Source organism: Cryptomeria japonica, chromosome 5, assembly GCF_030272615.1.
Source record: "Cryptomeria japonica chromosome 5, Sugi_1.0, whole genome shotgun sequence".
Classification (NCBI taxonomy): Eukaryota; Viridiplantae; Streptophyta; class Pinopsida; order Cupressales; family Cupressaceae; genus Cryptomeria; species Cryptomeria japonica.
In genome coordinates, this window is record NC_081409.1 from 451,533,845 (window position 1) to 451,544,138 (window position 10,294).

Here is a 10,294-nt window from a genome sequence, read left to right on the forward strand (position 1 = left end):
TTAGGAGTAATATCGGTTTGTCTTAACTAAGATGACTAAGACAATGTGATCATATGTGTGTGTATACATGTGCCATCAATGACAACACATGAAGTCATCTATTACAATCATCATCAAGCCAACAAAGTTATTAAAAATTATTAGGATTTAGTTTCAACCAGCAGGCCCCTTAATAGGTACAACCTCATCAACCATTGAGCTTCCCATCACTGTTGATAACTGACTATAGAGACCTTGGAGTGATCAGTTCCCCAAAACTTATTTCTTTTTAGGAGAGGTGGTGAGAGTTTACATTGACTACTTGACTATTGGTGAGTGTGTCAAAACAGTCATCAACACTACCTTCTCCCATCTTTCCTTTTCCTTTGGGATCAATACTGTTGCTCCTTCTTAGAGCACTGATCTTCATCCTTAGCTTCATGTCTTCACCGATTGTGGTTAGATCAACCTTCTTCCTGGGAATGTTCCAAACCATGAAGGTTTGTCCCTTGTTATCTCCATTAGAGTAGACAAATAGAATGTCTTTATGGGGGACATTCTTGCTGGTGGAGTATTCACCGAAACCACTTCCTAATCCTCTGGTATCCTTGGAGTGCTTCTACTTGTTCAACATTTTATCCAAGGCATCACTGTTGCCATCATACCAGATCCTCACCTTGCGCTAATCCTGATACTTCTCAAGGTCTTTTTAGAGATTCTCCATATCTCCTTGTAGTTGCTGATACTCTTTATCCTTGACCTCTAGCTTAGACTCTAGATCTTTTCACCTTCACTCCTTGGTGTCTTCTTGTTGAGTATTCAACTCTGAGATGCATTTATTAGATCCTTCAAGGCATCTGATCAACCAATTTTGTTCCATAACCACAACATTCTTGAAAAACTTGTATTCATTCCTCACTCTACTAAGTTCTTTGAGTGCACTTACAAATTCACTTTCAAGATCAACCTCTACTTCATCTTCTTCTTCACCTTAACTATCACTACCAAACACATGTTGCTGGTAGGAATTATATGCATGATCACTCTCTGATGTGTCTCTCTCATCTTCTAATTCTTGAGCCATGAAGAGGTGGGTTCCTTCTTCATAATTGTTGTTGCTACTCACTGATCTATCTTCATATGCAGACTCATTTGACACATTTATCATCATGTCTTCACAAACTGGTTCTGTAGTGGTAGGCTCATTTTCGTAGCGCTTCTTCAATCTGTCCCATAAACTATTTGCTAATTTATATCTATCCACATGTGAAGAAACATCACTAGATAGCGCACTAAGTATATAATTCATGGCTTTGACATTGCACTCACTTCTTCTTTCTGCTTTAGGACCAATGGGAGGAATGACTTTACTAGGGCAGCCATTTACTACTGACATCCATACATCAAACCCAAGGGAGGATAGGTAGACTTCCATCCTATGACTCCAAATAGAAAAGTTCGAACCATCAAACACTAGAGTAAGGGGTGACACTAAATAGACCATTGTGTTCAATACCAGAATCTACCGAAGATGGAGAAAGATCAACCGGGAACCTAGGCTCTGATACCAATTGATGAACACAAGATGCCATTGAGAGGGGGGGGGGTGAATCAGTGATTTCCAAACTTTACCCTTTTCTATCCTATGTGTATATACCGGTTAGTAGATCTAACATAAATCACACATACCGATTAGATAGGAGGATGTCACAAATTCAACCACACACAAAAAGGACATCATATAACACCAGTATATATGAGGAAAACCCAAGATGGGAAAAACTTCGGTGAGAAATGTTGATGGAGTCTATTGCTCCAATCCACCCTCACAATGAAACATTTGGTTACGACATTTAGGGCACCAACCCAAGGAGAACCACACCTTCTTTAGGACACCAACCCAAGGAGCACCAATCCCTGATTTTAGGGCACCAACCCAAAGAGCTCCAACCTCTGCACTGAGCTCCAACTCAGTGACTACAATATCATATATAAAAATAAAAGTAATATCCTTGTTACAAAAGAACTTTTTAACTCTCACACATGTCTCTCCACTAGTTCACCTCTATATAGATCTTTGTCGGTTCTCTGCTCACCTTCTCTCTACTACAACTTTATTAGTTCAACCTTTTCTTCTTCTCTACTGGTACACTCCTCTCTACTCACCATTGGCTCTTAGTTTTCCGGTTTAACCTTGTACTGTACTCTGGCTAGCCGAATCTCCTCAACTGCTTACACTGCACTACAACTCCTAATATGCCTTTCTACAGGTACTAGCACTACCAGTTTGCCCCACTGCAACTCACTTTATAGTATACCGATTACTCTGACCTTGCCGGTTAAGCCTCTACTACACCCTCTCACCGGTTGCACCTCCAACATAGAGTCTATATGATCTTCAATAAAGTCTCTAACTGGTTGGCTCTTTGCTGCTCTTTCACACTCCACTATTCAACATCCGACACCTAATCTTCTGGTAGTATCATCAAAAAAATCTTTTGTCATAAGTCGACATATTTATAATTGAGTTTTCCCACCATGAATGATATTCAAACTTCTGGCGTGCTAGGGTTCCTTCATCAATCTTGAGGCAAATCAAATTAGATCAGATCTCTTCTCAGAGATGGACCACCTACAACCAATCACATATCATGGCCAATCACGCAACATCTAGAACATGTTTGCCATTTTTGGCAAACACAACAGCCTCTTTCAGTCTGCACTTGTCAAACACCTATGAAGTGATCACACAGATAGATTCACCTACCCTGATTAGCACCTGGACACTCAACCTAGATCATGAAGCCACCAAATCAAATCTTTATCCTCTGACCAGTCTTGAGTCGCACCCTTTTTCTCTTGACCCATGAAACACGCTATCGACATTAATGTCGACCAATCACCACCTACCTCACCGAAAATGCACAGTCCATTTGTTTGACACTTGGACACAATGTGGTTTCTTTGTTTGCATCCACCTCTGTTGAGTCTTCTAAGTTAGTTCAGATAAGATCATTGACCAACCACACAATCGGGTTCATATATCGGTTCTCTTACTCGACCGACTCTACCCTAACTAGTAACCTTCATACTTGCACTTTGCTGATCTGTGGGTGGAATACCTAAACTGGTTACTTCACATGTCAAACCACAACATACTCAACTTCATCAGATAGGAGACCTTTCACTTCTGCACTTTTGCTCACTCACCGATGAACATGCTTACCGGTAACCACCTTGATGAGACCATGTCATCAACCTTCAACAATTTCCTTCTGTCTACATCTGCAATCCGGTTGCTCTCTCTATCTCTAGCTGCTCAACATTTCCTTTATCTTCATCAGCCTGAACACCATCTCAACTTGTTTGTCAAAGTGACTTACCTATCCTTCCTTCTCTGTACTAGCAACTCATCATGTCTACCCGACTGATACGGTGCACATCTCTGATCTCATGCACCTGAGGCAACTTAGTGTTTCATTGGTTCATCCGGTGCGAGCCTTCAATCACCTGCCTTCTACTCTTTTGTCTTATCTCGAAGGACTATGATACATTCCATGCATAATAGGAGATAAGCTCCACTTACTGGTGGGAGTGGATCCTTGACCTCTGCATTTTGTAATGAACCAATATGGCTTCCCTGTTTGAGAAGGCATGTCTTCAAAAAACCACATATAATCCTGGTAGGCACACTCTCTATCAGTCTTCTCTTCTTCTTGTGATATCTTCTTCATCTGGTGACTACATCTTTATTCACTTGGAGTCCTGCTATTTCTCATCCAAATATCCAACAACATACCAGTTGGCACATCTATAATAGCTTACCTTGCTTGCTCATAGGATGGTTGGCAACAATACACTGCCAACATATCACTTATCGGTTGTTATACCATACTAGTCTCCAGCCCATGTATTCAACACAAGTCAACACTAACTTGTGTACTGATGACTCCAATGGATGACATTCTCTTCCTTACTAGTGACCTGCTATGCTAATTGATATTAATGACACCATTTCCATTATGCATCAATGACAATACTGCACATCAATCTCCCATACCGGTTGCCATCCTATACTCGTTGACATCAATGACAACACAATGCCAACAAGAGAAGGGTTTCACTATGTTGATCATAAGGCAAGGTTCACTATAGACTTGGATAGAACAACATACTTTGGGGAGGCAAGTTCCTCTATGTCAGTTTATATGGATGCAAGTGATACCTATGGCAAAAGCAAGTTAGACATTCTCTCTATTGAACAAGAAAATTATGTATTGCTTATGGAAAAAACTAAAGAAATCAATATAGCAGAAGGAGAGGTTATACACAATAGCCACTTAGTTGAGTTATTAAATCATGAGGAAAAGAATAAGTTCATATAGTTCTTCAAAGAATGCCCATTCAATTTTGCTTGGTCATATGTAGATATGCTAGGACTAGACCCAGAGTTGGTATTACATCACTTGTTGTTGTTCTCAAGTGTAGATGGAGGAAATGGATTGAATACAAGATTCAATCTTCCAACATCCAACAATGAAGAACCTGCAAAACACACACATGCAAATGCAAATATCTAATTTAAAACACACATGCATGCAACAAAAATTCACTCCATTTCACTCCTATTCCTCAAAATTTTACATTTAATATATTTTCTCTCAAAAGAACTTATGCAAAAAGCTATGAGGAAATGGAGATTTGAGAATGCAAAGATAGCGGATAAGATTTCAAGATATTGGGATGCAAACTGACATAAGTTGGCACATAAAGATGAGATACCCAAATAAGAGAGGGGGCTTGTTTAAATAGATTTTATATGGGTGAGTTCATGTTGTGGGATGAATATGGGATAATGCAAGATGAGTGGTATAGGGAAGATGAGTGGTAAATGGGAAATGATAAGTGGTAGGAGGGGATATTAAATGTTTTTATTAAATAAATAGAGAAATGCATATAAGGTGAATGCATGAAGGTGTATACATGAATATGATATAATGTTTTATTTAATAAACTTAATAGATAAATGATGAGATATTAATAATATAATAAAAGATGAAAATTATGAATAATGAATTATGGAGAAATAATAGTGTAATAATAAGGACTCGCCCGATGTTTGGAGAAATTTGAAATTAAATGAGGACAAATTAATGGAAATTTTTATGTGTCTACATTTTGCCCCTCTTTGAGACAATGTAGCCCATCGCGTTGTTTCAAAGAAAATGATCAGTTGATATATGCCCCAGAGGTGTCCTGGTAGGGGTGATGATTGATTGGTTATGCCCCCTCGAGAGATTGATTGAACAAAATGATGGAGATTGATCTCTCGATAGATCGTGGGAGAGAAGATTGGATGATTGATTTTGTGCAAGTGATTAGATTGAGATGTACATTTGATAGAAATGCATAGTTGATGAGGTGTAATTGAACAATTGATGGAAATGAACAGTATATCCAGGTTGATAAGATGATTAAGCTGATAGGGATTGATGCGAGTCCAAGATAAGGTGATCCAATGATTGATTGATTGATTGACTCCGGAGGCATTGATATTGCAAAAAGCAAGTTGGTTGATAAAGAGATTAAAGATTCAAAGACATGCATCGGTTAGATAAAGTGTTTGATTGATCTTATTGCAATAAGAAGAATGAAGAAGATGATGAAAAATATAGATGAAGAGGAGGATGAGAAGAGAAAAGTGATGGAAAAAAAGAATGAGTGATGAGAAAGAGGAGATGAAAGGTGATGATAATTCTTGTGCTTTTTAAGTGCTTGTATCATCATCGAGCTTATTATAGAAAAAGGCAAAAAAATCATCTAGATATGAATTAGGCCCAAATGAATCGTCATACCAATTACGAGTAGGAAAACACACCAGACAATCAAGGAATGCCCCAGTTCATAGGAGACCCATATGTCCTCGATGATCTTACTAAGGAACAATCCACAAGAAGCAAATAGGTGAAGATGCCCCATCCTCACCTTTCTAGTCAAAGACATCTTGGAGATAAAATCTCTAGTCAGAGACATCCCAAAAAAGCTAAAAGATATGTCACCAAAGAGGAAATCAGAAACAATCAAAAGAAAATAAGCAAACAAGCAAACAATATGTTTCATGTTGAATGATTTTTTTGTTCACAATTAATGGGTTCGGGTGCATAAGTTGATCAGATGTTGTTTTGTTTGCTCAATCTAAGTCTCGTCCTGTCATGAGTCTATTGAAGTTCCAAAGCTGCATGCTTGTCTGAAGTGTTTGTGTCATCGCAATGCTTATTACATGTTTTTGGATTTTTATGATTTTTAGGGTTTTTATGAATGTTTTAATTTTAGGGTTTTTTCTAGGACATTTTATGCTTTTAAAGATATTTTTAGGTCATTTTATGCTTTTTATGATTTTTTCAGGACCTTTTACGATTTTTATGATTTTTTTAGGACTTTTTATGATTTTTATGATTTTTTCAGTACTTTTTATGATTTTTATGATTTTTATGATTTTTTAGGACATTTTTATGATGTTTATGATTTTTAAAGATTTTTTCAGCACATTTTATGATTTTTAGAATTTTTTTCAGACATTTTACGATTTTTATGATTTTTTTCGAATGTTTGCCCCTAGTGTCTAGCAAAGTAAAATGGTTTTGATCGAGTGAATGAACGAATGGGATAGAAATGGATAAGTGAATGATGGAGGAAGCTTATGCAATTTTCAAGGACTATACCACAATAGGATAACATGTTTAATCCAAGAACAGGGACTAGATATAGCACTGTAAATCTAGGATAGGTGTAATGAATGTCATGTGATCCAAAGGAAATGGACATGTCAAGAGATTTTTTGCATTTTATGTCCTTAATTTTGATCAAGATTGAGGATTAGATTTGGATAGGAGGTAGATATGATAAGCAAGATCAAAAGGGGGTAATGATGGATGGAAGCAAGCAATGGACAAAATAGTGGATAGGAGCTTAAGGGCATGGATAAAGTGCAATAGATAGGACACACAAAAGCCTATAAATATCCTTACACTTGTCAAGATCAAAGGTAAAAAAAAAAAGATATGGATGGATATAGAGTGAATAAGGGATAATGGAGGATGGGGGATAATAGATGGATGCACATGGATGGAACTTGCCCCTAGTGAATAGTGCAAGAGGACAATGAATTACGCATGATGCATGTTTGCCAGGTTTTTATCATGGTACTTGCCCAAGGCGCCTGTTTGCCAAGTTTTCACCAGTGGACCGATTTTTTTCTCTTTACTTTTTTTTTTAATTTTTCACTTTTTTTTTTTTTCATTTTGACTTCTTTCTTTTATTTTTTTGACTTTTTTGAACTTTTTGGAAGATGATGGATAATTGATAGGAGACATGACTCAGGGATCAAGTTTTTCTCTAGATAATATCCTTGAAAAATGTTCTATAATGATCCATGGCTATTGAAGGTATGCTCAAAGATGTCGATAAGGTGATGGTAAAGGAAGATGAAATGGATGATAAGATGAAAAGGTTATAAGGATTTATGCAAAGGATTTGATAAGAGGGATGAAGGATAGAACATAGGTGCTGGATAATGGATGGTATGTTGGAAGAATTGTGCATGGCTGGATGGAAATGCTGGCAAGATCAACATTGGCACACACCTTGAGGGGTGGTGGACTGGTGGAGGAATAGTGGCTTTCGGAGTTTGTGATTTTGATGGAAAGGTTGATGTGGATTTTAGGACACAAGGAGCCAAAATGGATGAAGGAGGTGAAATAGGTTTTAGGATAGTGGATGTGGGAGAAGCTACGGTAGCAAACTTGAATGCCAATTTTGATTTTTCTTTAGTGTGCAAGTCCTGTACGAGTGACTTGGGAATCCACATGGTTCTTGATTTTTTATGTTTTTGTGATATTTTAGAATGCATTGCCTCGATGTAAGACTTGGGAAGCCATACACCTTTTGAATTTTCTTCTTTCTTTGTGGGCCTCTATGGCCTTTTGGAAATTTCTTTCTTTTGTAGTTCGTTGGAATGCATTGCTTCTACAAGCACCTTAGGAACCATATGATTTTTGAAATTTCTTTCTTTTTCTCAATGGGCCTTTGTGGCCTTTTTTATATCTCTTTTTCTTTTTGGATCACATTTTTCTTTGTTTTTACATGTCTATTATATGGGACATGTTGATCCTTAAATGCATTTGGATTTTTTGACTTATGAATTTTATACTTGGCATACAAATTGCTTGGAAAAGGAAAAGAATGTGTAGATGGATAGGAACGATATGAAGGTATTTTGGATGGATGGAAGGTGCTCGAAGATGTGTTCCTTTTTGATCTCACATAAGGGATGGAGGGATATAGGGACCTAAAATAGATGGAAGGGGTGAAGGGGAAGGCGTGTATTTAGATTTAACTGGAGAAATGTAGGATTTATGAGGGATACCAACATCTTGAGAGTGAGCAATGTAGCCATTATAATGAAGATTTTCTTTTATATCAGGGGGTTCTAATATATCATGTTCATGAATGTCTAACCCTTTTCTTTGATAATGCATGCTTTGGAAGATCTTTTTAACAAAGGGTTTCTTCTTACTTTTGATGCTAGAGGCAAGTCCATTTTGAGGTGGAGGTGGCTTGAAAGGAATGATAGGGTCATGAGAGGGCTTTATGGGCATGGTGGACTCTTGAGGAAAACATGGAGAATTATGACAAGGAAATAAAGAGATAATTTGATCTTGACATGGAAGAGGACCATTGGATAGAGTAGGAAAGGTGTTTGATAGTTCATTTTGAATAGGACCATTTAAAAAGGTGGAAGAGGCATCCTGATCTTGCTTAGGAAGTGGATTAGGAATGGGATTTAGAAGGATGCTTTTCTCTTGACATGGAAGGGGATCATCTTGGAAGAAATGGAAAGGTACAAGGGGATCATCATTGTATTCTATGGAGGTAGGATCTTTTTCAACCATTGGATGGGGTTGGAGAGTTTTGGTGTCTTGATCTTGATTTATGATGGGAGTTGTTTCTTCATTCTTTAGATTATCCTCTTGACATAGAGCCACTTCTAAGGAAGGGACAATGTTTTCGATATGCATGGGGGATTCTTGGAAGGTGTTCATGTTTTTGCATGATGGGGAAGCATTTTGGATAGGCCCTTCTGGACTGGGTATGATTGGAATTTGAGTGTATGATGGCATAGGATTTAAGATATCTAAATAGTATAAAGGATTTGTATGAAAAAAAGGATTAGCTTGAATTTGTATTGTGGATAGACCTTGAGGGTCAACATGAGAAGTTTCACCATTAGGTTCATTGTTTGAAGAAGATGATATGGATTGTTGTTGAGAAGTTTTAGGAGATGAAGGCATCATGGAAGAGATGGAGCCCACATATGGAGCCTTGCTAGACATAGGTGTATTATTTTGATAATCCTTAGGAGTAATGCCTTATTTCTCTATAGATGAGTCATTAGGATCTTCAATTTCAATGATACCATTATCAAGGAGGTCTTGAATCTTATGTTTTAATTCCATGCAATCCAAAGTGTTATGTTTGTTATGTCTATGATATGCACAATAATTACTCAAAAATTCACATCCCCATGTGGTCTTGTTAGGCAATATGATAAGATTGTGCTCAAGAAGCTCTTTCAAAGCTGACTCAATAGCTTGTCCCAAAGGTGTAAATTGTCTATTTGAGGGATATTTTGAAGAAATGTCTTGTTGTCTTAGTGAAGAATTAATGTGATCTTGTCCGAGATTTGGCTTTTGATTTCCCATCACTTGTTGTTCCACCTTATGTAATTGTTTTGGCATTCCTTGAAGTTTGTTGGTCCTAATATTATGAAATTGTATCTCAAGAGGGGTAATTGAATCTTTTTTTTGGACTTGAATGCTATATATTTATCTCTTGAGATCTTGAATTTGTTGGGCCAAGGTAGCCATGGAGATTTATGATAGTTCTGATCTTTGACGTAGGACAATGTATGAGACTCTAGATGGAATGCAAATCCTAAAAATGTAGACTCATATATATGATATGAGTGAGATTAGGATGAAACTAAGGATCAATGCAAATATTAAGGTGCAAACTATGTGATATGATTGACATGGGAATGTGCTAAAGGATTGATGCAAAATGCGATTTATATGATAGGAAAGTGATGTGCAGCTAAACCCTAAATAGGATATGAGGATGTTTGATGCAAGGACTAAGGATACTCTAGGTCTGAAAATATTTGCAATGTGAGGTTTGAGTTGTACTATGATGGATAGAAACAAGGACAAGTGACCAAAGAGAGGGCATGCTATGATAGGAGACGATGAACTCCAAG